This window comes from Adiantum capillus-veneris, chromosome 26 (assembly GCF_014529385.1).
Source record: "Adiantum capillus-veneris isolate H3 chromosome 26, ASM1452938v2, whole genome shotgun sequence".
NCBI lineage: Eukaryota > Viridiplantae > Streptophyta > Polypodiopsida > Polypodiales > Pteridaceae > Adiantum > Adiantum capillus-veneris.
Window position 1 is genome coordinate 34,604,268 of NC_140956.1, and position 27,672 is coordinate 34,631,939.

General features: G+C 41.1%; 1 pseudogene; it reads left to right on the forward strand.

Moving 5' to 3' along the window:
* Positions 1-105: 105 nt before the first annotated feature.
* On the forward strand, positions 106-27,458 carry LOC147423238 (uncharacterized; annotated as a pseudogene).
* Positions 27,459-27,672: the final 214 nt, after the last annotated feature.

Genomic DNA, 27,672 nt, shown 5'->3' on the forward strand with positions numbered 1-27,672 from the left:
ATGGGAGGGGGGTCACACCCGCCATTGGATGTGGGTGGGTCCACACGAGCGCATGTGCATCCTACATCCACCACATATGGGGATCTCCCCACCACCCCGCCCCACATGGAGGTGGAGGAAGATCGTTTGCACAATATGGGTGAGGATCTTCTTGCACGTGAGGCGGTGAATGAGTGTGAGCCTGAGTGTGCATGTAAAGAAGCCGCCCAAAAAACCAAAGATTCATTGCTAGAGGCAGCACACACCGCTCTTTACGAGGGATGCTCCTACTCCATATTACAAGCGTCTCTTGAGATCTTGAATATTCAAGCAATGTTTGAATGGAGCAATGCAGGGGTCCATGCACTATTGAGGTACGTTTAAGTGTAATAAGTGTTAGTTGTGATTTTTTTTCGTGGTTATATGCAATAACGAGTGTTCTTTAATTATGTCATAGGCTATTAGGCAAGATGATGCCTAAAGGCAATCATCTTCCAGAAAATCGAAGGAAGGCATGACAGGTGGTGACAGGGCTTGGGATGGACTATGATCGCATACATGCATGTGTCAATGATTGCGTGCTATTCCGCAATGAACATGCAGGGCTTGATGCTTACCCCGAGTGTGGAGAATCAAGGTACAAAGAGGGAATGCAAGGAACCACAATACCTCACAAGGTTCTTCGTCATTTCCCCATCATTCCCCGCATCAAGCACATGGTCAGCACCAAAGGAACAAGCGAGCTTCTTACATGTGTTAGGAAATAAGACATAGCTAAATAGATTTTTGAGTAGATAACTTAATGGAGAGAGATAGATTTCACACACAAGAGATTATAGAGTAGAGAGAGAGAGAGAGTACACACGATATACGTGGTTCACCCAATGTGGGCTACGTCCACGAGAAAGCAACCACTCAATGGCTTTAGCACTTCAAAAGAAGAAGTAGTTTACAAAGGGATTAAACCCTTAATAGAGCTCCCGCCTTGCTTCACTCTCACCACCTCACACTCACCTTGTTGCATCAACTTCACACTATGAAATGTGTGTATAAATGGCCTCCTTTTATAGGCCAAAAGGGCTGCCCTCTCTTATGAGAGACAGCCATGTGTAGCCGCCCTTGTGCGAATAAGTCCAAATCGGATCCTCCAATCCGCCCATGTGTGGCCGCCCTTGAGAAGACAAGTTTGCTTTTGAATTCGACCACCGGCCATTGAATTCGGCCACTGGCCACCGGCCATTGACTTCCGACCACCGGCCAACCGACCGGTTGTTTTCCGACCACTTTCCGGCCACCGTCCGGCCATAATATTCCGGTGAAAAGGAATATTCCGACGAAAAAAAAGTCTCAGGGGCCTCCGTCCCCAAGGCCTCTAAAGTTGCCCCTGATTCTTGTCCGTGAAAATTTTGGTTTCCGGTGAGTGATTTTCCTTCACGCACGATGGCTTCTCCTCATAATGGGGGCCTTACAAATGTGCGCTTTTACCACAAAAAATTACAAGAGTAAATCAGGCTCCATACTTAACAACATGGCATATGACAAATCGCTCCACCGATGGGGTTATGAGAGTGCTGACTGACTCGCCGGCATGGCAACACATTGAGCAGACATGGCCGGAGTTTAGAGAAGATCCTCGTCACTTGAGGCTTGGTCTGGCTAGTGATGGGGTAAACCCATTTGGGCATCGGTCTACCTCATGGAGTACTTGGCCAGTGGTTGTTGTGAACTACAACATTCCACCATGGGAGTCAACCAAGAAGGGGAACATTTTTCTCTCTCTTCTAGTCCCAGGAAAACACAAGAGGAAGAACATGGATGTATATTTAGCACCTTTGATTGAAGAGCTTCAAGAGCTATGGAACGGCATAGATGTTTTTGATGTATTGAGACCACTTCATGATCGGCGCACAATGATCAAGTGCATTCTCATGTGGACCATGCATGATTACCCCGGGCTTGGAGAGATTTCTGGTAAGCTTATACTTTGTGACGCTCTTTAATGTCTTTGCATTGGTCACTTATATACGGTTATGTCTTTTGTTTTTGTAGGACTATCGACATCTGGACATAGGGCATACCCAACTTGTGGACCCTCACTCGTGTTGACAGAGAGACCCGCTCTACTTGGTAAGGTGATCTACCCCAATAACCATCGCATCTTGCCGCCCACACATCAATCGTATGCTCCATCGTGCAATGGGATGGAGCCACTCCATTGGACCATGGCCGATTGGGCAAGACATTGGAACGAGCATCACAACACATTGCCTCCTCCCAATGATCCACCTAGGGGAATGTCTAGGTACTCTATTTTCTTATCACTACCCTATTGGGATTCATTGAAAATCCAACACCTATTGGATCCAATGCATGTGTTCAAAAATGTTGGACAAGCTATATGGGATCACATAGTAGGCAAGAAAGATTCATTGGGGGCTAGAGAGGACATGAGGGCCATAAGGAGACTCCCTCCTTCAGCCACACCTCGCATGGGGCCTCGGGGGAAGATGGTTCTTCCAAAGGCACCTTGGATTCTATCAAGGGTGGATCAAAAGCGGATGAAACAAGTCATTGCATCCATCCGTACTCCAACAGGTTATATGCGTTCGCTCAAGGGTGCCTTCACTAAAACTAAAATAGGAGGATCCACACAACTGTATGGGCTCAAATCCCATGATTGGCACAAGATTCTTCAGGTAATGTGTGTGTGTGTGTATGTGTGTGTATATGTGAGTGTGTGTGTATGTGGTTTAGGGTTCTGGATACTAATAAGTCTTTTTGTTTGTGCAATAGTTTGTGCTTCCAATTAGCATTAGTGGATTTGCGGACACGAAGGTAAAGACTACAATATTCAAGGTGGGAGAAGTTGTCAGGTATAGCACATTTGATCCTCCCTCCTAAACTTTACTTTGAAAACTAGCTTTACTATGAAGATTATGAAGGGTTTTTTGGTTACAGGTTTGTGAGTTTCAAAGAAATCAAAGTTTCAGTCATTCCAACAGCTCGACTTCTAGCGATTGAAGCAACTTGTGCTATTGAGGATGCATTCCCACGTTCTATCCTTGTTAGCCAAGTTCACCTATTGCTCCATCTTGTTGAGGAGATAGCCATTTGTGGTGTGGTTCACTCCAGGTGGATGTTCTTTCTTGAGAGGTTCCTAAAGACCTTGAAAGACTTTGTAAGGCTACAATCACAACCAGAGGTATTCATCGATCTTAAGCCTTAAACCTTATTAGGATTGGATTGTATTTACAACGCTTTTTATTACTTTAATCACTAATGGTTTCATGTGTTCAGGCAAGCATGGCAGAGGGTTGGATTGTACAAGAGGCTTTTGTGTCTGTCTCTCAATATCTTTTCACAATAGACCCATCGTTGCCTCATTTAAAGACGGAGGAAGAGGATCCAAAAAAACACGCAAACATTCCAAGTGGGAAAGGTTCTCTCTTGATTTTGGATAGGGAATTTCAAGCCATAGTCAACAACCATTGTCTACTCAATGCTCCCATCATGGGTAAATGGGTGGATATGTATGTGGAGGTGCGTACAACGAGAGAAAGGGAGAGGGAAGCATGGAAGAGGTCGCATGGCGGTAGGCGAGCACCTCCCTTTCTTAAAGAGCTTTCCGAATACCCTGATTCTAGTTGGGTGGATACACAATGCCATGACCAAGGCCAAGGCACAAGGAGAACAAATAAGCCCTAAAGAATGGGAGTACGCGCGAGGATGTCTACCAAGGGTAATATACTCAATGTGTTTAGTGTGTGTGTGTGTGAGTGCGAGTGTGTGTGTGTGTGGGTGTGTGTGTGTCATCTCTCTCTCTCTCTCTCTCTCTCTCTCTCTCTCTCTCTCTCTCTCTCTCTCTCTCTCTCTCTCTCTCTCTCTCTCTCATCTATCTTGATTGGTTTTTGCAGGCCTTCACATTCAACTCTATGTGGTCCGAAGGACGTCATTTTCGAACCCGCAAGTTAGATGAACATCGAACCACTCATGATAGTGGATTTATGGGCAACTTTGACACGACAACACAAGAGGTGAGGGAATGTGGAACAATAGAGAGGATAATCAAAGTGGATTTCATAACATTTCACAAATATCTCTTTGACTGCCGATGATTTGCGGGTGAGGTTAAGAGACATGAGAATGGGCTCTATATGGTAGACTTAGGGCAATTTCATCGCGGGAAGACCGACAACTTGGTGCAACCTAGTAGTTGTGAGCAGGTAAAGTCCATGTGCAACTCACTAAAACATTATATGATACGTATAAAACTACATTCATGTTGTTGTTTGCTCTATGACCTACAGGTGTTTTATGTGCCTTGTATGTGTCGAAGATGACTTTGGTATGTTATTCCAGTCACACCACGGAGCAGATCTACGTTTGCAGATACGAACATAGAGAGTTCGGCATATCCCACCATACTATCTCAAGAAGACGCCAATGACGATGATGCAGTTGAGGTTAAGGAGAACCAACCATTCCCAGTAACCAACCATAGTGAGGAGGAGGACGAGGATGGAGAGGATGATGATGATTCAATAGGAGAGGCTATAGAGGATGAATCAATAGATTTATTTGTTGATTTAGCTACCATGGGGTTGGACATGGATGTAAGCACTTGTAGAGATCTCTTGGAGGATGAAAATTAATAAATATCTTTTGGATTTTTTCTTCTTTCTCTACTTATGCTGTACAAAAGGGCTTTTTGTTCTTGAACGCAAGACAATACAATTTTGATCATCGTTCGCTTGCCATTTCCATATGAATGCATAGTTGACATAAGATTTTGAGGTGGAAACAAAATATTTTTGTTTATAGAATCTCATGGAGTACAAATGAGTAGAGTAGGAGAATCATACCAATAGATGAGGCAAGCAAAGAGAAGAGAGGTACTAAAAATCCCAATGAGAATGCGATTTCTTACACTCCATGCAAAAAGGGGGTGACATTACAATTTTGATCATCGTTCGCTTGCCATTTCCATATGAATGCATAGTTGACATAAGATTTTGAGCTGGAAACAAAATATTTTTTGATATAAAATCTCATGGAGTACAAATGAGTAGAGTAGGAGAATCATACCAATAGATGAGGCAAGAAAAGAGAAGAGAGGTACAAAAAATCCCAATGAGAATGGGATTTCTTACACTCCATGCAAAAAGGGGGTACCAATTTCTGAAAAGTAACAAAATAGAATAGGATTTATAGAAAGGGAAAAGTGGGAGAGGAATGGGCCGCGTGGATTATTTTTCTATTGCGGTAATTTGGGCGGCTATATATGCGGTAATACGTGCGGTAATAATCGTGGAAAAATCAGAAAACGCGCCGACGGGGCTGTAGCATACAATCTCTCTCTTTCTTGAAGCTCTCTCTCTCCTCTTATGCGGTAATGTTGTGCGGTAACAGCAGCATTCTCCCATAGTGTGAGTTCACCCGCTATGCTCACAAAGTAATCTCTCAAAAGTGCTTCACCTAATTTCTTAATTCCACTACCCTCAAAGTTCATAGGCCATTTCCATTACATTGGTATCAGAGCATTTGGTTTCTCTTTTCTTGCTTGAGAAGAGGGGTCCTTAAGTAGCCTATTAATGGTTGATTTTGTTAATTATATTAGCGTAAGTGGGACTGGGATCTATTATCCATTTTGTTGAGCCCACTATGTGGGATATGGTGCACACCTCAGGAGCTTTGGTCTTAATAATGGAGTCTTTTTAAACTTACCTATAGCTTTACCATTATTGAGCCATAAGAAGTCTGAAATGAGCTATCTCTTAGTAACTTTGCTATGTAGACTCACTCCACTACTCTCTATAATTAACCAATTCGAGCCATGGGTGTAGATACTTAAGTGCCTATTTTCAAAGACTAAGAGGAGTAGCAACTAAGGTTTTGAATTGCGAAAGCATACACTAAGTAAACACATAAGTTCAATTAACATGGCTGACAATAACCAAGAGAGTAGAATGAACATTGATAACTTTGATTTTGCACATGAAGGTGCTAATGATGATGCCCCTATGTTTGTTAATTATCTTGTTACTAGGTTGCAACAAGCTATGGGCAACCCCTCTTTGCAAGCCGAAGTTACTCGACAACTTCGTGCTTATGGGATTTCCTTTCCTCTCAAAGAGGAGAGAGAGCTTAGTAGGCCTCTTGGTGAGACCCCCAAAAGAAGACTCTCTCCCATTCGAGAGGAGGAATCTAAAGAACGATAAAGTAATGACTTCCTAGGTTCCTCAAAAGATGTGGCTCCATGAAGATGGCGGTCTAGAAGATCGCCAACTCCTCCCAAGAGAAAACGGTTAACCCATAGTCCTTCTCCTCGTCACTCCAAAAGGGAAGAGAGGAAACAAAGGAATAAAAGGGCAAGAAAGAGGTCCCCCTCTTCTCCTTCTTCTTCACCTTCCTCTACTGATGAAAGCTATGGCTATTCTCCTTGAGAATACAAGAGGGGAGGACATCACAAATCTTATCCTGCATGGCAAAGGTCACAAAAGTTAAAGAAGTTCAAAGAGGGAGGAAAGAGTATCTCTTTTCTCACCTATGATGCTACACCATGTAGCTATGCACTTCCAAAAATCGGCTCATCAATGATGGGCTAGCCTCCGTGGCAACGGTGAAGCCCCAAAGACATGGAAAACTCTACGAGTTTCCATCATGAAGCAATTCCTTGTGAGTGATGCAAAGGACACAGTGCTTACCAAATGGTGAAGTTTAAAGCTTCTCTCTCATGAGTCTATCCACAAATATGTGGACAAGTTTTGGGATTTACATCTCAAGACTACTATCTTTTAACAGATAGACTTTGCCGTGCAAAAGAAACAATTCTGTGCGGGATTACCCAAAGAGATGGCCGAGTATGTCAACTCTCAATGGCCTAGTTCTATCACCAAGGTAATCCACCACACCATGTTTGCTTCGCGCATCAATTTCCAACAAGGGTCTAGATGGAATGTCAAACCCATGGAAAATAAAGACAAAAGTGATGCCAAGGGGAAATCCAATGCCCAAAATTCTTCCCAAGGCCATTCCAACAACAACAAAAACAATCGGTCCAAGGAGAAGGGACTTTACAAAGGTAAATATAAACTCTCTCCTAAATAGCTAGAAGCTTTTTGTAAGGACCACAAATTTTTTAAGTGTGGGAAGCAAGGCCATGGTTATCGTCCTTACCGCAAGAGAATTTCCCCCAATGTGACTCCTAGAGCCTCTATGTTTGAAGCTCCAAAAAGAGGATGCTCATTGCCAAGGATTTCTCCTTTCCTATGCTTGGGGAAAGATGCAAGAGTATGATTCCTTTATTTTGTTTGACCCTGGTTCTACTCACCTTGGAGTTGACCACTAAGCTAGGCATACAAGCCCACGAGATGGGAGATACATTGAAAGCCAATGGAGCTAGATCAAGGGACACGACGTCTCAATTACTTCCTTACTTGGAAAATTAAGGCTTCATGTCCAAATCTATGTGGACAAAAAGGATTTCTTCATCTTCCCTCTGAAACATGAGAATGTTATCGTTGGGGCACCATGGTTTAACCGCATGGCTTCCAACATGAAGTTTCTTGAAAGGAGCATCTACTTCACCTATAGGGAAAAGAGCATGTACATAGATACTGATGAGTTGAAGAACACCATATCCCTGCAATAAAGGGAATCAAGAGGAATTAGCGTTGTCTAATTTCCTAAATGTATTCCAAGATGTTTTCATTGATGACATCCCTAGTGATCTATCTCTAAATTGAGGGATGATGACCATGCAATTGAGCTCCTATCAAGAAGTTCACCGCCTAACAAGCCTCCTTATTGCGTTTCACAAGCTCAACAAGAGGAGATCATAAGGCAAGTGCATGAATTGGTGAAAAAAAAGGGGATGGTGAGGTCTAGCTCCTCTCCATTTTGTTCACCATTGCTTTTAGTGCCAAAAAAAGACGACACATATCACATGTGTGTAGACTATAGAGCACCAAATAAGATCACTATCAAAAATAGAATTCCCGTGCCGCAGGTAGAAGATCGATTTGATAATTTATAAGTTTTGGCCTGACAAATTCTCCAGACGCATTCAAACTCATGATGGACAAAAATCTTCAGGCCATCCAAATTCTCTTGAAGAGTATATGCGACACCTCCAGGTAACCTTTCAAGTTGTGAGAGAGAATAAGCTTTTCATTAATCAAAAGACAAGGGATTTTTTTCTAAAAGAGATTCAATATTTAGGTCACATTATCTCTAATGATGGCACCCGTATGGATCCAACAAAGTTAGAGATAATAAAAGGATGGCCTAATCCAAGGAATTTACATGAGGTATGAAGCTTCATAGGTATGTGTGCATACTATAGATGCTTCATGGAAAAAATTCTCGCTAATAGCAGGCCCATTACATGACTTAACAAAAAGAAACGTTAAGTATTCATGGACTGCAAAAGTGCAAGAAGCTTTTGAGAAGCTTAAGGAGAATCTTATCTCTCAACATGTGCTCACACTATTAGATCTCTCAAAGCCATTTGAGGTCCAATGTGATGCTTGTGGTAATTGCCTTGGATCTATTTTGCTTCAAGAAGGGCACGTCATAGCATTTGAGATTCAAATACTCAACTTGGATAAGTGAGTATTGGGCAAATACGAAAAAGAGCTACTAGCTATTCTATATGCCCTAAACACGTGGAAACACTGTCTCTTGTGGACTCCATTCATCCTATGAATGGATCATAAAGCCTCAAGAACTTCATGACGCAAACCAAGCTCTCCGACAAACAAATGAGGTGGGAAAATTTTTGTTTGCAATTTAAATTTCATATTGCTCACATTGTTGGCAAGCACAATCAAGTGGACGATGCACTTTCACAACGACCAAGGGTAAATGTGGTGTTTATAGCAACTGACAATGATCTATCTTTTATGATATATGAGTATGCTACTGACCAAGAATTTAAGTATATAATTACATCCTTTGCAATAGGGAAGAAAAAATAACTATTCACCTTGAAGGATGGTTATCTTCCAAACAACAATAGGCTATGTGTTAATCACCCATACAATACGAAAGTCATGTATGAATCCCATACTTCTCCTTATGCGAGGCAAAGAGGGATAACATAGTCTACTCTTCGAGGAGTAGAAATGTATTTTTGTTGGTCTACCATGAAAAGTAAACATACAAAAGTATGTTTCAAAATGTGTGGTATACCAAAAGTTGAAAATTGATCGGGGGAAGCAACTTGGATTGTTTCAGTCTCGACGGACTTAACAAGAAAACACACTCTATGCTTGTCAAAAAGACTATTAAGGCACATCAAATGGCAACCCTCTTCAGATCTCAAATTTTCAAGCATCATGGGTTTCCAACATCCATAGTGTCGGACAAAGATCCTAGAATGACAGTAAGTTCTAGAAGGGTCTCTTTGAGAATCTAGGAAGTAGATTAAAATTCTCTATCGGCCTATCATCCACAAACGGATGACCAAAGCGAAATAACTAATCTAATGATTCTTGATATACTAAATGCCTATGTCATGGAAGTAGATCAATGTTCTCAATGATAGAAGTACCTACCTCTTATAGAGTATGCGTACAATGATATTGTACATACTTCTATGGGGAAAGCACCTTTCGAGGTTAAAGAGGGAAGATTCAAAAGTCCCTTACTACTTCAAGTACATGGGAAGATCTTCGTTTTGCTGATAAATATAGCTGAGACCTACAAGAATATTTTCCAAAGATTAAAGGGGTTATATCCATCTCACAGGAAAGGCAAAAAGGGATGCTGCTAATAAGCAAAAAAGAGCCTTAGCCTTTAAGGAAAATGATTGGGTCTTGCTAAAGTTTCTCAAGGCTCATATGAGGCAGACTACGGACAAGAGTCCTACGGACCACCAAGAGTATGATGCTAAACTAGAAAAAAGATACTATGGTCCTTAAAATTCTTAAGCCAGTCAATGAGATGGCTTATCAATTGACGTTGCCCTACCATTGGCTCGTGCACAATGTTTTCCATGAGAACCTACATAAGCCTTACAAAGGAGCGTCATCAAAAGAAGCAATATTTGCAGACCCTCCAAAAATCGAAGATCAAGAAGAAGTACTTCAATCTAAGTCCATCCTATGACATGAAGACAAGGTATTAAGAAATGGTAAGATTATCTGACGATATCTTATTAAGTTAAAGAATTATCATTTTTAAGATGCTCAATGGATGCAAAGAACCTAGCTTAAGGATAATATGAACCTTGTGAATGCTTACAATGCTACACTAGAGTAAGCATATGAAAATGCATTTTAAATGAAAAATCTTTTTGTCTTATAAGACTAGTTCTCTTTTTATTGTGCACAAATTTGAGAAGTATGCATGCTTAAAATCATGTTTGGGATGATGACGTTGTCGTGCTGTGACACGTACATAGTGGGAACGCATGCTACAAGATCTATCTTGTATTTTTTTAGATACATAATTATATTTCCTATAGTGTACATATGCATATTTAAGTATAATAATAAGCCTTCTATCTCATCCTATTATTTTTCTCAAGGGTAACATATCCTTACTTTACCATCAGAAAATACTATGGGAAAAGCATCAATAGCTCCGCCTCTTTAACTTGGGGCAAAAAGCATTGATTCTTTATTTCTACTATTTCATTATCATCTCACACCCTAGCTAGATCCTATATCTAGGGTAAACTCCAATATATATATATTCTATGTATTTTTTATACTTTTCTTATATTTCTTTTTAAATAGCTACTAGGAGAGAATCAAATCCTAGTGGGACACTAGGTGGCATGATTTCAAAGATACACTTATTTTAATGCATTATTGCAAGCATGATTACAAAACTTTGTGAAGGAGCAATGTCATGCTTTCATATGGCATGAGGTGTCCTTTGGAATTAAATGAAAGTCTAAGCTAAGGAGACCACATGAAGACTTTTGCTGCCATAAATGGATCCTATTTTGATGAATTTTTTACACAAGGTTCCAATCCGAAATGGAAAACGATTTTAAAATGAAAATCGTAGCTAATGAGCTGAAGTTTCTGCCCATATTTTTACCTTTTTATTTGGAGCCACGGTTGAGGAGATATGATCAAAATACTGGACCCCAGTCTGCCCACATCATGCAGGGGCAGCTCATTTCCAACTTTTCCAATTCCTATTCACACTGGCTCCTCTCTTCTTGTGTAAACCCTTGGGGGTTCCCTTCACCTATAAAAGGGGACCTCTTCTTCCTTGAAAGGAACTCAAGCATTCAAGCCATTGATGAGAGGAATTCTTGAGGGAGTGAGTAGTAATGCCTAATTGTACTTAGCCCCATTAACATAAGCCCAAGCCTACACTTTCTCCTAGAGGAAGACTAGCCATTCTTGTACACTATCCTTGGAAGATCAACTCTAATCAAAGAAGGTGTTGTACTTGGCGTATCAATCAAAGTGGAGTGCTCCCCTCTTCTTCTCTCTCCATCAATAATGGTGCCGAAGGGTTTGTCAAGCAAGATGTGTTCTACATTGATGTTTTCTTGATTTCTTATTGTTTTCTTTTTCATCTCTAATCCGACATATATATATATATATGTATCTAATCTCATCTCCTTAACCAAATCTATCTCTCTCACTCTTAGTAATTCATCCTCTCTACAAATTTTAGGTTCTCTTTGCTACAGGTACATCTCTCCCCGCAGTATCCTTATTGTCTACGGGCAAGAATAGGGCTTGGGAGGGAAAATTCTCATCTCTTCACTTCTCTCATATCTACATTTCTCACATACTATCCTAGATGAATAACCCACATGATGATAATTTCTATCGCTTTCACTCTGTACGATCTATTAGAATTAACATATGGATTAGCCGTAAAATACACTTTCAACAACGTATAGTGTTTCTCTTTGGCCCAGAAAGGCTCAATGAAATACTTCTATCACCGGATCCCATCATACTACCTCTCATAGACTATAATTTTTCTTTTGATGTAAGCGTAGTTATCTTGCTATGAACCAAGAGGATTTGTACACATAATTAATCCCAATCACTAAACAAAATATATATATTATGGTAAGCACAAAACTACAATTCCAAAGAACAATTCGTAGCCTATTTGGCCAGCCAAGGTTGAATGCCATTAACTCATCTATTAACCCTTTCATATTACCCATGATACGATATGACCATAGCCTTGATGTTTTCATCTTCGTATTGTTTTGACATTCTCTTTTGCGTTCTTTCTTTGTGTGTGTGAATGCAAGAGAGAAAGAGTGAGTCTTCTTTGATTGCACTTCTTTCCAAACCCTAGTCTTCATGGCATCTATGGTTTAACTCCTTCATATAGTTTTTGTTGGGTTCTCTCACAAACTCTCACAGCCATAAGCCCGGTGCTTTCCTGGCAAGACCGCAAATTTCTCGACAACGTCTCTCAAACACCATGTAAAATTTGTCACTCTACTTGGGAGGATGAAATGGACTAAAGAGCAGACATTCTTGCGGCAAATATGTCTCGCAAGCACCAAATGGATTAGTCATCCATTTTGGAATGATGTCATAGGGTAAAAAGGGATCCTCTACCCACTAAGACAAATTGACTAATGACTATGACTTTATCTCTTTTACCTCATAGTCGAGGACGACTATGATTTCAAGAGAGAGGTAATGTCATTAAATATCTAATATCTAACCAACCCAAATGATTTTCCCATATTAAATTGATCATTTAATATGGGATAATAAACGAGAACAAGGGTTAGAATATAGACATGTGCTTACGGATCTATCTGAACACGGGGCCAATGGTAAAGGGGCCCAAATGAGAGAGGTCTGTCAAAGAGCAAGATTAACTAATGAACCTTAAAAGACCTTAATGTTAGCTTCATTAAAGACCTCCAATGGTTAGTGTTAAAATTCCTTTGGCCTTAAGCAAGCTAGGGTTGAGCTTCAGGTAGGAACCGACCTAAACTTAAGCAAGCTAGGGCTATGCTTGAGGTGGGAACCCGAACTAAACTTAAACAAGCTAGGGATGTGCTTGAGGTGGGGACTCCACCTAAGGTGCTTGTCATGCTTGATGACTAAGGTACTTGAGTTACTTGTCACATTTAATGAGGAAGTTGCTTGAGAAGCTTCCTATGCATGGGGGGTAAGATGCTTGAGCCAAAAAAAGAACCTACACACTTAATGAGGAAGTTGCTTGAGAAACTTCCTATGCATAAAAATCTCAAAGTTAGGGGAATTCTAAAAGAGCACATGGGACACATGTTAGACTCTCACTAAGCTTAACCACATGGTGTGCTTGAATGCTATTGGTTGGGCTAAAGAGGGGTCCAATGAGCTTCTACTTCCATCTAACAAATATCTAGATATTTTCAAGCTCTCTCTCTCTCTAAGGGGTAAGGAGGACACTTATCAAAAGACTACCCATGTGCTTGACTACATGCTGCATGTGATTGGCTAAGGGGAGAGGGGCCCAATGAGCTTGCAGCATGTAGAAATTTCACCCAAAGCAAGGACGGGGGGTGCTAGGGGGATATACTCCACACACACACACACTCATTTTAAAAGGGCTTTCTCACTTGGTGAAAGTTGAGGAATACCACCTCCTTCTCCAAGCCTGTGAGTTAAGAGCCTACATCAACACCCTTGGCTATGGAATGCAAATCCAACCAAGAGCCATGCTTCAATGCTTAAGCTTGCCATCTTCATTACTATGCTATTATATATGCTAGCAAGAAGAGTAATCGTAAGTGAGGAACTATTTCTTTCTCCTATGGAATGTTTCTTCTTCCTCTTCCCTATCCTCATTCCCCGCTAGCTCTCTCCACCTTCGAAGGTGTTTGAGGCCTTGGGATTGAGGCTTGCGTGGGATAGTTAATGCTTTCTACAAGTTTATGTTATGCTTGTGATGCATGAATCTTTCCATCTTCATTGCATCACGTAGGTCACAAGGAACACAAAGATTGTATTGTACCAAGTCTCTCTTATGGGAGAAACTATAATACAAATTCCTATTGGAGGGGGGACCGGCTCCATATGAATCCAGTTCTCAACTATTGTCATGTTCTCTAAACTCTCTCTCTTGCAAAATTATTGTTCATGCCAAGTTAGGTAAGTACCATGTTTATGTTGATACCTTCAATTAAGTTCACCCGCTATGCTCACAAAGTAATCTCTCAAAAGTGCTTCACCGAATTTCCTAATTCCTCTACCCTCAAAGTTCATAGACCACTTCCATTACAGGGCATAGCACTACCCAATTCAAAAATTGACAATACTCTGAAAAGCCACATGCACGTATGAGGACATACAACTATTGTGCCGTGCACCAAAACTAGAGTTTATGTCGAATCACGAACTATTGCATCATGCTTGCGTTGTCGGACATGTGGACTTTTTTTGATGCGTTCCTAAGCAAATAAAACATAATTTTTGACTTTTTGCACGTCGAAAGTCAAATTGTGATAGTTGCTTCCTGACCACGTTGGTCATGACCAGATCTGTTCCTACAACCGAATTATCTTGTGGATGTCGGACCTCTTTGGTCATAACTGGTGGGTAGACAACCTCTTGGGTTTCCGGCAAGTGAGAAGTTAATTCTTGTAATATATTGTAAATTAATCGTGTGAGATTTTCCACTTGTGTAGCCAATATTTGGACCCATACAACTAGCTTGAAAAATCGGGCCTCAAAAGTTTGCCAGTCCTGTCGAGTGACAAACTCCCTGGCATCCGGTAAGTTACTATCATCCTCCAGAATATCAAACACGCTCTGAGGAGCAGGTGTAGATACTCGTGGAGAGAAACATGGATTGCCTGGGTATGCCCGTCCCTGTTGACACGTGGGTACCCTCCGTGACAGTATCCGGCCACGCGGCATCCACATGTGGAGCACACTCCAAGTATTCGAAGTCAAACATGTGTTGATCATCAATTTCCACACTCATGGTGAAAACGTGGTGTGCGAACAAAAGAGAAAACAATACCTTGGAGTACAGAAATGCGCATAGCTGTACCGAACGCAGAAACTCGTAGCAGAGGCCGGTGATTAGCTGTGCTAATTACAACTGTGGTCGTAAAGAAGGTGAACTTCAAATCGTTGATGAAATTGAAGGTGTTGAAAAATTTGAGCTTCCCAAATAACTTGCTCGCATTGTATGCAGTCCAGCAAGTTGCAAGTCGTCGAATGTAGACTTGATGAACGATCTTGCAAACGTTAGTCGATAATTTTTTATCAAAAATTTCTGGTTTTGAAACCCTGATTCTCAACAAGCTCATAGCAGTTTGCGATAATTAACTGGATAATTATGCCTTCAATTGAACTGAATGTTGAATTCAAAGCCAGATTGTAAATCCCAAGCAACCATGAAATCAACAATTAACTTGCAGTCGAGGATGCACTTGAAAGCACCGATCAATTCATAGTGGCCAACAACTGGGTTTGCATCTTATGCAATTGCCAAATCGATTGAAATTTGTGACTAATTTGTGAGTTTTCAAAACTGCAAAATCTGGTTTTCAGCAGGCTCTGAATAATGAGTTATTCCTGATCAACAAGAATTTGTGCTCGTTTGCCTTCCACCGGATCAAGAGAACTAAGGGAAGGCTTGCCGCCCAAAATAGCGTATGTAGAGGCTCTTGCAATGGCCAAGTGTGGAGGGCCAACCTATGGTTTCTAAAAAAAGAATTGAAGAACTCTATCTACAGTTGAAATCGGCCAACTGCGCGATTCAAGAAGACGACAGAGCTCGCGATGGATAAGGATCTGGCACCGATGCAAGCTCGTGAATTTGCTGGTTTTCCACAGCGCTCCCAATGAGCCTAACCTCGTTCAGTTCTGTGCAAGGCAAAAAACTTCTCGTTCCCAACTTAGGGTACTTGCACGCGCCAGGCTTCGGCCTTCTTCCTCCCCGATTGGTTGCATACAACGTGCATGAAAGCCAAAAACGTTCTTTACTTTCTATTCTTAGCCTAAAGCTCTAATACCAATGTAAGAACTAGGAATCCTAGACCATAGGATCCTCCTCCCAACCCCCAATTATATAGGTAGGCTCCTAGCCCCTTGCCCTAGACGGATCCCTTGTCCACATTGTCTAGTCGGGCCCCTGGCCGTAGTCCATGACCACCCTAGTCCTTAGGTTTGGGCCTTGCCCCTAGGGAACCCTTGTCCTGATAGCAACGTGCATGCGGCCCTAACTGAACCATCCTTTGTAAACTTAGATCACTGCATTTTACCCAAAATACATCCTTCACAAACATGTTTGACAGGTGCTTCAAGAGGCGGCAAAGAAGCAACCATATCAGATTTCTACAAACACAATAGCAGACTGACAAAATTCAGATGACCAAAATATGCATGCCAAAGTTTTGCATCTGAAATAGCCCTTGAATCTGCAATTGCATTCACAAAATTTTGACCACACTTGTCTTACAAAGTGAGCTTATATAGCCCACGGCGCAAAAGGCCAGATGCAACAATTTCATCACCAAAACTTAGATCATGAACTGTACATCTGTCATCCACAAATTTGACTACACTTCCAAGTCTAGCAAGTGCGGATACAGACAAAAGATTTTTCTTGATCCCAGGTACATAAAGTGCATCAACAAGTGTGAAAGAACTGCCATTTGCAGCAGTAAGAACAATCTTTCCAACCCCTTGAACAAGACATGAGGCATTGTTGGCACAAGTGATTGAATTCCCATGAGGGACATACTCGAGAGAGGTGAACAATTCAGGATGTGAGGTAATGTGCTTTGTAGCACCACTGTCGAAATAGCACACATGTAGCATCACATGGACATCCGGATTGTAAGTGCAGTCTGCACTAAAAGCCCATTCTGCATCAACATCAACATCACAGTCTCCTTTAAAAGAAGACTTATCAATGGCTGCATTTGTAGTGGAACCAACATTTGCAGTGGAACCACCCTCTTCTTCTTAGCCTCTTCAACTTAGGACACTGCTTGATCAAGTGATCATTAGCTTTACAATAATGGCAACGCATATTTTTTTTCCCTTATCACCAGCATTTCTAGACAAGTTGCTCCCAACAGAAGCATTAGGAATAGAAGTTTTGCCACTCACAGCAGAGCCAGAAGAAGTGGCTGCATTGCTGTTACCACCCTTTCTTTGAGAAGCAATAAAAGCTTGTTCAACTACACTGCCTAGTCCTGTTTTTTTTGGAAAGTGACTCTTGCAACAGCAATGTGCATAATGCATCAAACTTGACAACTTCAGGATTTCCTTGGGTCATAAGTCTCCAAGTACTAGCAAAAATCTGGTAAGAATCTGGTAAGGCATCAAGAACAGTCTGCACAAGGGAACTGTTTGAAATGACTTCACCTGCAGAAATAAGTTGCTCATTGATATCCTTGACACCAACAAGGAAAGTGTCCATATCATCTTCCTCATGCATAATCTTCGATTCCAGCTCTTTACATAGCAAAGAAAATTTAGCCTCATTGCGACTTGCATAAAGACCTGCTAGAATATCCCAAGCCTATTTTGCAGATTTTGCTGAACGAATGTGAGGAACAATGGTGCGCTTCACAGACAACGCAATCAATGCATGAGCCTGCACATTCTTTACATCCTAACGAGCTTGTTCTGTCGTAGGTAAAACAACTCTAAGAGCAGCAATCCTTGCAGCAAGACCTCCAACATCCTCAACATCGCCTACATCCTCAGAACCAGGACGTACAAGACGCCCTTTGACACAAGAACATGTTGCATCATGTAAACCCACATAGGGTAATTTTCCCCATCCAACTTGTTCCCAGTAGCAAACATCTTGAACACATCTGTGTTGTTGTTAGCCATGGAAAATGCTTGCACCTGATGTGAAAACTGCCCAAAATGAGGAGAAACTGAGTAAGACCAACATGTGCTATATAGCACAACCCGCAGTAGACTGTATGGGACCTGTTATGCAGTATTTGGTACTGACAAAAATTCTGCACAAAATGACGAAATTGCTTGTGCAAACCTGGCTGTAGTGGAAACAGAGACAGAAATGAGCCCAAATCAAAAATCTAAGCAGACTGAGCTTTACGAGATTTCTCGAATTTTTTGTCGACCTCTACGAACGTTCACAAAAATTGGAGAAAGTGAGCAGGCGTGTGTTGGAGCTGCTGGCGAGCGACTGAGCCCGGGAGGACGCAACCTGCTCTGATACTAATTGTTGGAATTAGGGTTGCAGAGAAACGCACACACCTTGGAGAAGAGAAAGCTCAAGGCACACAATAGAGAGTGTGTTACTTAGTGTGCAATGGAAAGATAGATAGCCCTAGAGTGATGGGCGTATATACAATGCACGGGGGGGAAACCTCCTAAAGAGGGAAAAAATGCCCCGGTGGTCCTAGTGTGTTCACACACATCACTACCACATGTATATGGTAACGAATTGCACACATATTTGACACTAACTAGATATAAGCTCACAGTCCCAGTTTGGCAACAACGCATTGTGATGTATACATGCCCATGTTATCGTGCAAGGCACGTATAGCAATAGATCACAAAGTTGAGATTTTCATTGAAACCAAGGGCTATCAATCTCTTTTTCTCATATGCATGCATGGCATGCAAATCAGATGGCACTACATCCACTTTTGACCACGGTAGACTGTCTTCGTCCCCGTTGCCTGCTAGGTTGAGCAGTTTTCATGCAAAATCTAACGAAGTTGTTTGGCATTGCAAAACCTAACCAAGGGGTTTGGATTGCAAGAGCAACACCTAGGGTTACCATTTGGATGAATAAGCTTGAATGGTTTCATCCTTTTTTTGCTTTTCAGAAACATGACGAGGTCATGTAAGAGCAAATAATTTTGGGCCACAGTTTCCCAAATACATTTCTGCATTATGCAATTATGGACCTATATGTAGGGTTTTCTTTGGCACATGTTGTCACATGGGATACATCATGGTCTAGGAACTCAGGGAGTTTTGTTTAGCGAATGTGGATCAAGGTTAAGGAGGGTCCCTCTCACTCACATTGCAGAGTGTTTGCAATTACTCCACACACAAGTACTGTTAGGAAATAGGACGTAGCTAAATAGATAGTAGAGTAGCTTACTTAATGGAGAGAGACAAATTTTTTCACACGAGAGATTATAGAGTAGAGAGAGAGAGAGAGAGAGAGAGCACACATGATATCCGTGGTTCACCCAATGTGGGCTACATCCACAGGAAAGTAGCCACTCAATGGCTTTAGTACTTCAAACAAGAAGTAGGTTACAAAAGGATTATACCCTTAATAGAGCTCCCACCTTGTTTCACTCTCACCACCTCACACCCACCTTGTTGCATCAACTTCACAATTCCAAACCTGTGTAGAAAAGTCCTCCTTTTATAGGCCAAAGGGTTGCCCTCTGTCATGAGAGACAGCCATGTGTAGCCTCCCTTGTGTAGACAAGTCCAAATTGGACTCCTCAATCCGCCCATGTGTGGCCGCCCTTGAGAAGACAAGTCCACCTTAGAAATTGGCCACAGGTCATTAAATTCGGCCATCGGCCATCAGCCATTGACTTCCGACCATCGACCACCGGCCAACTAACCGGCCGTTTTCCGACCACTTTTCGATCCGCTGTTCGGCCATAATATTCCGGCATAAAGGAATATTCTGATCGAGGAAATTTTGGTTAATCGGCGAGTGTTTTTCTTCATGCATGATGGATTCTCCTCATAATGGGGGCCTTAAAAATGTGCATTTTTAATTAAAAAAATATTACAAGGGATAAATCAGGCTCCATACTTAACAATCTCCCACTTGGAGACTAATCTCCACACCAAATCTATGACTGTTTTTCATCCTGGCTTCTTATCCTTGAATGTTGATTGAATATAATCAGAATCTCAACTTCTCCTTGTTGACCACCTTTGTAAACATGTATCCACGATTTTCACTTGTGTGCACCTTTCCTAGCTTTAGATGTCCCTCTTCCAAAAGAGTACGTAAAAAGTGATACCTTACCTCAATGTGCTTTGTCCTTGATTGAAAGGTTGAATTCTTTGCAAGATGAATGGCATTTTGACTGTCACTGTACAAGACACAATTGTATTTCTTGTATCCAATCTCCTCCAAGAATCTTTGAAGCCACAAAATCTCTTTACTCGCCTTTGTCATTGCTAGATATTCTGCTTCCGTGGTAGAAAGCGAGACCACTTTCTACAGCTTTGAAGTCCAACTTATTGCTATGTCTCCAATTGTGAGGACATAGCCAGTAGTGCTCCTTTGGGTATCTTTGTCACTTGTCATATCTGCATCAGCATACCCTTGCAAAAAAATATCAATGCCCCTAAAATACAAAGCATTTGTTGTTGTCTCTTTTAGATACCTAAGTATCCACTTCACAGCCAATGCTCTCTACCTGGATTGTCCATGAATCTACTTACAACTCCCACTACATGTGCAATTTCTGGCCTTGTCCAGACCATAGCATACATTAGAGAACCTACTGTTGCAGCATATGGAACTTTAGACATATAGGCTATCTCCTCTTGTGTCTTTGGACACATATCCTTGGTTAGTTTTAAATGAGCAGTCAAAGGTGTAGAAATCAATTTTGCTTCTTGCATTGCAAACCTTTCTAGTACCTTCTTGATGTAATCCTCTTGAGATAGCTTTATTGTATTCTTTGTCCTGTCCCTTGATATCTTCATACCAAGTATCCTCTTTGCAAGCACTTAAATCTTTCATAAGAAAAGATTTAGAAATCTCCTCTTTTAGTTCTTTGATGTCGTGCATGTTAGCACTTGCAATTAGCCTGTCATCAACATACAACATTATGATGATGAACTTCCCATCTCCCAAGTTCTTTGTGTAAACACGGTGATCTGAGTTGCATCTTTTGAATCGATGATCCAACATCCATCGATCGAACTTCAAGTGCCACTCTCTTGATGCTTGCTTTAAACCATACAAGTTCTTCTTTAGACTGCAAACCATTTTCTCCTTACCTTTTACTTCATACCCCTTTGGTTGAAGCATGTAAATTTCCTCCTCTAAGTCACCATTAGGGAATGCCGTATTTACATCCATTTTCTCAAGATTTAAATCATGAGCAACCACAAGGCTTAAGACAAACCTACTTGAGTTCACTTTTACAACGGGAGAAAATATTTCATTGAAGTCAATAACTTTCTTTTGAAAAAACCCTTTTATCACAAACGTGGACTTGTACCTTTTCTCGCCACCTTCTTCTTCCTTCAGCTTATACACCCATTTGTTATTGCTTACCTTTAGGCAACTCAACCAACTTCCATGTTTGGTTGCGATATAATGAGTCCATGTCCACTTGCATGCTCTTCATCCATTCTTCTTTGGATTCGTGATGTGTAGCTTCTTCGTATGATTCTGGCCCTCCAGAATCTAAGACCAAGAGATGATTGAAGGAAGGAACGAACCTTTCTAGAGGTCTACTTACTCTTGTAGATCTTTGGGGAATAGGTTGAGGCTCCTCATTTGGTTGACGTTGTTGCACATTGTCACCATTTGCAGTCCTTGAGTCTTCACCGTCTTCAAGCTCCATGTACTCATCACCTGTTTCTTTTGTTTATTTTCTTTCCAAGTAATCTTTGTACATATTTTGTTTGTTGAAAATTACATCCCTACTTCTAAATATTTTACTATCTTCAGGATTCCATAGGCGATACCCAAAGTCACCTTCTCCATAGCCAATGATGAAACAATTTTTAGACTTTGCATCTAGCTTTGACCTTAGCCTTCTATCTTTGTGCATGAAAGCCTCACCCCCAAACACTTTGAGGAATGAATAACTCACTGGCTTACCTATCCATGCCTCCTATGGAACTCCCCCATCCAATGCCGTTGAGGGTGACCGATTGATTAAGTACACAGACGTACCTACTGCTTCCGCCCAAAATTCAAGTGGTAAGCTTGCATGTAGCCCCATGCTTCGTGCTCGCTCCATGATTGTTCTATTCATCCTTTTGAAAATTCCATTTTGTTGAGGTGTCCTTGGGGTTGTCCTTTGCCTCCGAATGCCATTACTAGCACAAAAGCTTGGCCGCAATACTCACCTTCATTGTCGAATCTAAGGCATTTAACCTTGGTACTTGTTTCATTCTCCACAAAGGCTTTCCACCTTTGAAATATGGAAAACACATCAGATTTATTATTCATTACATAAACCCATGTTTTCCTAGTTGCATTGTCTATGAATGCTACATAGTACAATGAGCCACCAAGGGATGGTGTACTTGCAGGACCCTAAACATCAGAATGAATCACTTCAAGTTTTTTTCCTTTTAGGATTTTTACCCTCTTTTGTTTACCATAAACACAATCTTCACAGAACTCTAAGTCCACTTCTTTCAAGCCTAGTAGAAGCTTCTTCAATTGAAGGATTTGCATTCCTTTGGCACTCATATACCCAAGCCGGTAGTGCCACATCGTAGTGTCAACTTCTGTAGCTATTGCACAAGTTGAAGATTGCGTGCTGACAGTACACAAGTAACGATTACCAACCTTTTCACCTTTGGCAACCACCAAATATTCCTTTGAGATCTTTCACCATTTGTTTTCGGATGCATCATCGTCCAATTATCGTCCTGTAGAGATCAAATTTTAAGGAACATGCCTAACATCTTTAAGATTCCATTCATTTCCATTAGCAGTTTTGACACAAATTGTACGTTTGCCGACAATTTCACAAGCTTCATCATCTCCCAAGTATACATACCCAATGTTGCTTGTGCGGTGTCGCATGGAATGAAGCCCTGGAATCTACTATCCAATAATTAGACACATTGTCTAATGAGAGAATTAGAGCATCTTGCTCTACTTTACCTGCCACATTGTCCTTTGATGTTGGCTTGTTGTCTTGAGACTCTGACTCCTTCTTCTTCTTGAATCAACAATCCTTCTTGACGTGGACCTTCTTGCCACAGTTCCAACATTCAAGAACTGACTTTGTACGTGACTTGCTCCGCCTTGAGCGATCACGACCCTTTTGGTTTTTGAACCTCTCCTTAGGTCTTCCTCTTGTTTCCACTGATAGTGCAGTACTTGCTGATTCACTTGTGCTTCTCCTTCGCATTTCCTTGCTTAGGAGAACACCCACAACATCATCAAACTTAAGAGTATTTGTGTCAAATATAGAGTTACTTATAGCCATCAAAGGTTGTCCCAACTATCCGATAGAGACGATAGTATAAGGAGAGCTCGCACTTCGTCACATCGAAATTGACTTTCACCAATCAAAGTTTACTTATGTTGGTGTTACATTCATTTAGGTGTTCTGCAACTGAACCATTCTCTGTCATCTTTAGATTGAACAAATGCTTCATAAGAAATACCTTATTGGATGCCGATGGTAACTCGTAGAGGCTCTAAAGTGACTTCATCAAGTCCTATGTGGTCTTCATCTCCGAAATTTTGAAGGCCATCGTTGACTCCAAGCTTAGCCGGATTGTTCCTAGTGCCTTTTGGTCAAGGAAAATCCATTCTTCATCTCCCATTGTTGTGGGCTTCTTTGCAAGATCGCCTAGTGGCAAATAGAGGTTCTTCTGGTAGAGATAGTCTTCAATCTACACCTTCCACTGTTGGTAGTTCTTGCCGTTGAACTTCTTGATCTTGAGCTTCCCTTCCTCCGCCATTACTCCCACTTAGTTCAAGGAATCCTTTCCTTGAGAAAATTTAGCTACAAGGAAACCTTGCTTTGATACCATTTGTTAGGAAATAGGAAGTAGCTAAAAATAGATAGTAGAGTAGCTTACTTAATGGAGAGAGACAAATTTTTTCACACGAGAGATTAGAGAGAGAGAGAGAGAGAGAGAGAGAGAGAGAGCACAATATATGTGGTTCACCCAATGTGGGCTACATCCATGGGAAAGCAGCCACTCAATGGCTTTAGTACTTCAAACAAGAAGTAGGTTACAAAGGGATTATATACTTAATAGAGCTCCCACCTTGCTTCACTCTCACCACCTCACACCCACCTTGTTGCATTACCTTCACAATAAAAAATGTGTGTAGAAAAGGCATCCTTTTATAGGCCAAAAGGGATGCATTCTCTAATAAGAGGCAAACTTGTGTAGCCTCCCTTGTGTAGACAAGTCCAAATTGGACTCCCAATCTGCCCATGTGTGGTCGCCCTTGAGAAGACAAGTCCAAATTTGAAATCAGCCACCAACCATTGAATTAGGCCATCGGCCACCTGCCATTGACTACCAGCATTGACCGGTTGTTTTTTGACCACTTTTTGGTCGTCGATAGACCATAATATTCCGATAAAAAGGAATATTTCGATCGTAAATTTTTTGGTTTTTCGGCACAATGTTTCTCCTCATAATGAGAGCCTTACAAATGTGCATTTTTAATACAAAAATTTACAAAGGGTAAATCAGGCTCCATACTTAGCAAGTCCATATCGTACTTGAAGGACATTCTTCTTATGGACATCCTTATCGAAGACATATTCCACATGTGGAGAATATGAGTCTCTGGGACTAACACCAGCATGCTATTTCAATTATGTGTTGCGACACAAAGTCCATAGGTGCTAGTCAAATTCATTTTATAGACCATTTTGAACACTTAGTATCACGAACAATTTTCAAAGGCCAAAAATTATTTGGATACTTAGAACAACTTGTTAAGGTTACAAGTGCCAAATAAAAATGTTTCATTGTTTGTACCTAGAAGTGACCTTATGTTTCACATTCTATTATGGTTCAAATGTTTCAGTAATTCTTGCAAATGATTGCAATCAAAAGTATTTAGTTTCTTTTCAGACCTATTTACACTCCTCCTTCATGTGTGCTATGAGCATCATATTCGCCATAAGTATTGCCAAGTATGATTATGGCTATGAAATTTTGGATCTATTTTTGCTAAATGCATGCACACTAAGTGTAATTTGGCCCCTAGTCTTTAGCAAAGGTGGATTTGGAGCGGCATGCACATTCATGACATAGATCTAACAATCACCAATAAAGATCATGGCTCAATTGTGGTAACATTGTTGATTCCTCAGCAATGTTGTAAGGCACTATGATCCCTATTTACCAGTCATTTTGGAAGACTATCTATAAACCGTGCGGAAACACACCTCAATACTGGAATTTATCCAAAGAGGATAGGCTAATTACAAGCGCAATCTTGTACAAAAGGATATGAAAAGTGTGTACGTTAGCACCAAGAAATCCATTTATCAAGCATGTATCGCTCTAGTTGGAGTTTGTTTACCATAAGGTAAAGCATGTTTGCGACTACGTTTAGTCTTTTTAGGTGTAAATCAGGTTGTCAACCTTGAACACTATTTATGGTGGGTTCGTTTACTAATGAAAATTGATAACAATTCAAGGACTTAAACTTTGCTAATGAGTTACGACAGTCACTTACTTTCATAGAAAGTGAAAAGAGGTACTCTTTTGGGTACATCTTAGGTGTGATAACTCGCTTCGCATACTCAAGTGAGTTCTAAATGGACTCTACATGCTAAGTTGGATATGGGCCGGTTACACAAGACGGTTGCAAACAGACAACAATGGGGAAAATCAAGATTTTATTCTTGATTTCATTGAACCTACTACTAAACTGTGTTTCGATCTAGCGGACAATTGGATCCATGAAGTTCTTATGAAGATACAACCACTTTTGTTTTTGGGGACGAAAATGCTTCTCCAAGGGGGGGGTAATGTCAGGCTAGGGTAAGACTGGGTAGGCCAAGGGCCATGACAAACATGCGGTACACATGGGGTCCCTATAATTAGCTAGGCAAGGCCTATATAGGGCACAACTGGGTGGAAAGTGGCATGCTATGGTCCCTCAGTCTCACACATCTACCACAATGTCTACGTTTTTCTCAAGCACTGCCATTGGGAAATTGATGTGGTGTAGTTGTCAAATGTACTAGTTTTCACTTCTAAAAAGGCAGAAGAATGAGAGCAACTGACATATTGAAATAGAACCAGGCGTGGAGATACTTGCTCCAGATTAGATACTGAAAAAGGAAACTCAAAGGGATACTGATGTGCTGACAATATTTTGCTTTATGACTTTATGAACAATTTTGAAATAGAAATTCCCCAAGATGACTTTGATTTATGTATCAAATTAATGTGTTTGGAAGATATTGTTTTTAGACATATAAATGACCATATACATTGGACCGATACATACAACTTTCCTCGCCATAAAGTCTTACAAGAAGTTTTTTGGATCTGAAGGCTTAATTAGAATCCTCTAGAAGGTTATCAATCATATCATCAATCCAATTCACCAGCTTCATGCCAACAATATATTGGTCTGCTACAACATCACTTTAGTTTTGCATTCATCCAACATCTATTGCAAATGATCATAGGAACCATCCTGTAGGACCTCTTGTACCTTGTTCAGATTGGTCCGATTGTAGAATCCCATACAATCCATCAACACCACATTGTATCTAGCTTTATACATCCAACACTGGTCTAGCTTCGATTGATTTGCTTGCAAATTAACATTTGAAAACAAGTTTCCCAGACCATGGGCTTGGTAGGCACCGTCAAAAAGTCGGAACTACCCCTTATAAGGCCAACTAGCGGGAAGCGGGAGCAGCCACAGTGGCAGTACTTACCGTAGGCAGTTACTGTAGTAACTCTTCGGAGCTATAAATAGGACCCGCTACACTATAACCGGGCTTCTTGGCTTCTTGTCCTTTTTGGCTTTTGGCTTTCTAAACACTTTCAAGTTTACGAGCTCTTAGCTTCTAGATTCACTCGGTAATCATTGCTTCTGTAATCATCTAAGCTTAAAACCATTGTACATTGTAATGGTTATCCTTGAGCTATTATTCTGAGTCTACAAATACCATTTCGAGTCTTCAGTTGCATCTTTCATTTCAATATAACATTCCAGTTTAGTTCTCTATTTCAGTCCAGTACTCTTTTCCAGTTCTCACTAACTGAACTGACGACATAGCCAGTAGCTCTAAATTCTAACACTAGAATAAGCTATCTGAAGAGACTAGCTCCCATTCCATTTTGGCAATCACAGTGATTAGAGTTGATCGCTCTTCGACTAGAGAACTCTTATCTCCCAGTTAGCATTTCTAGCTACACACATGGCGACCAAAGTCAGTCGTGGGTGCAAACTGTCAACCTGGTTGGGCATTGATTCTACTGGTGTCGACCCTATTCTTGAAGTATCAAAAAGAGAGTGTGATACTAAGAAGGACCCTGAGAGTGAGACTGAGGCTTAGGAGGAGCACACTAATGCTGAATAGGCCAGAGACTCTCAGCATTCCCGTCACTCAAGAAGGAGAAGGGTTCAGTTCTTGGTCCACACACAAGGCATCTGAGGCCAAGGGCAGTCAGGGCAGTCGTCGCAGTTCCAGCAGGAAAGCCAAAGAAGAGACATTGATTGAAACTAAAGAGGAAGTTGACTGGAATGCTGACACGGATCACTACAAAAATACTCAAGATGCAGTCAGGCTTCCAAGGTCAGAGGAAGCAGAGACGATGCCGACCAGCATGATTATAATTCTTCATTGAAGATCACTTTCCCAGTGTTCAAAGGCGGAAAGTTTCCTAGTGTTCAAAGGTGGAAAGAAAGATGATCCAGTTGTTCATATTTAAGCTTTTGAGCAGTATGGTGAGTTGAAGAATATTGATGAAGATGACCGGGGAGAATATTTTCCTCCAACATTGAGAGATGCGGCAAGAAAGTGGTATTACCATTAGCCAGCTTGCCAGCTCAAGTCATGCA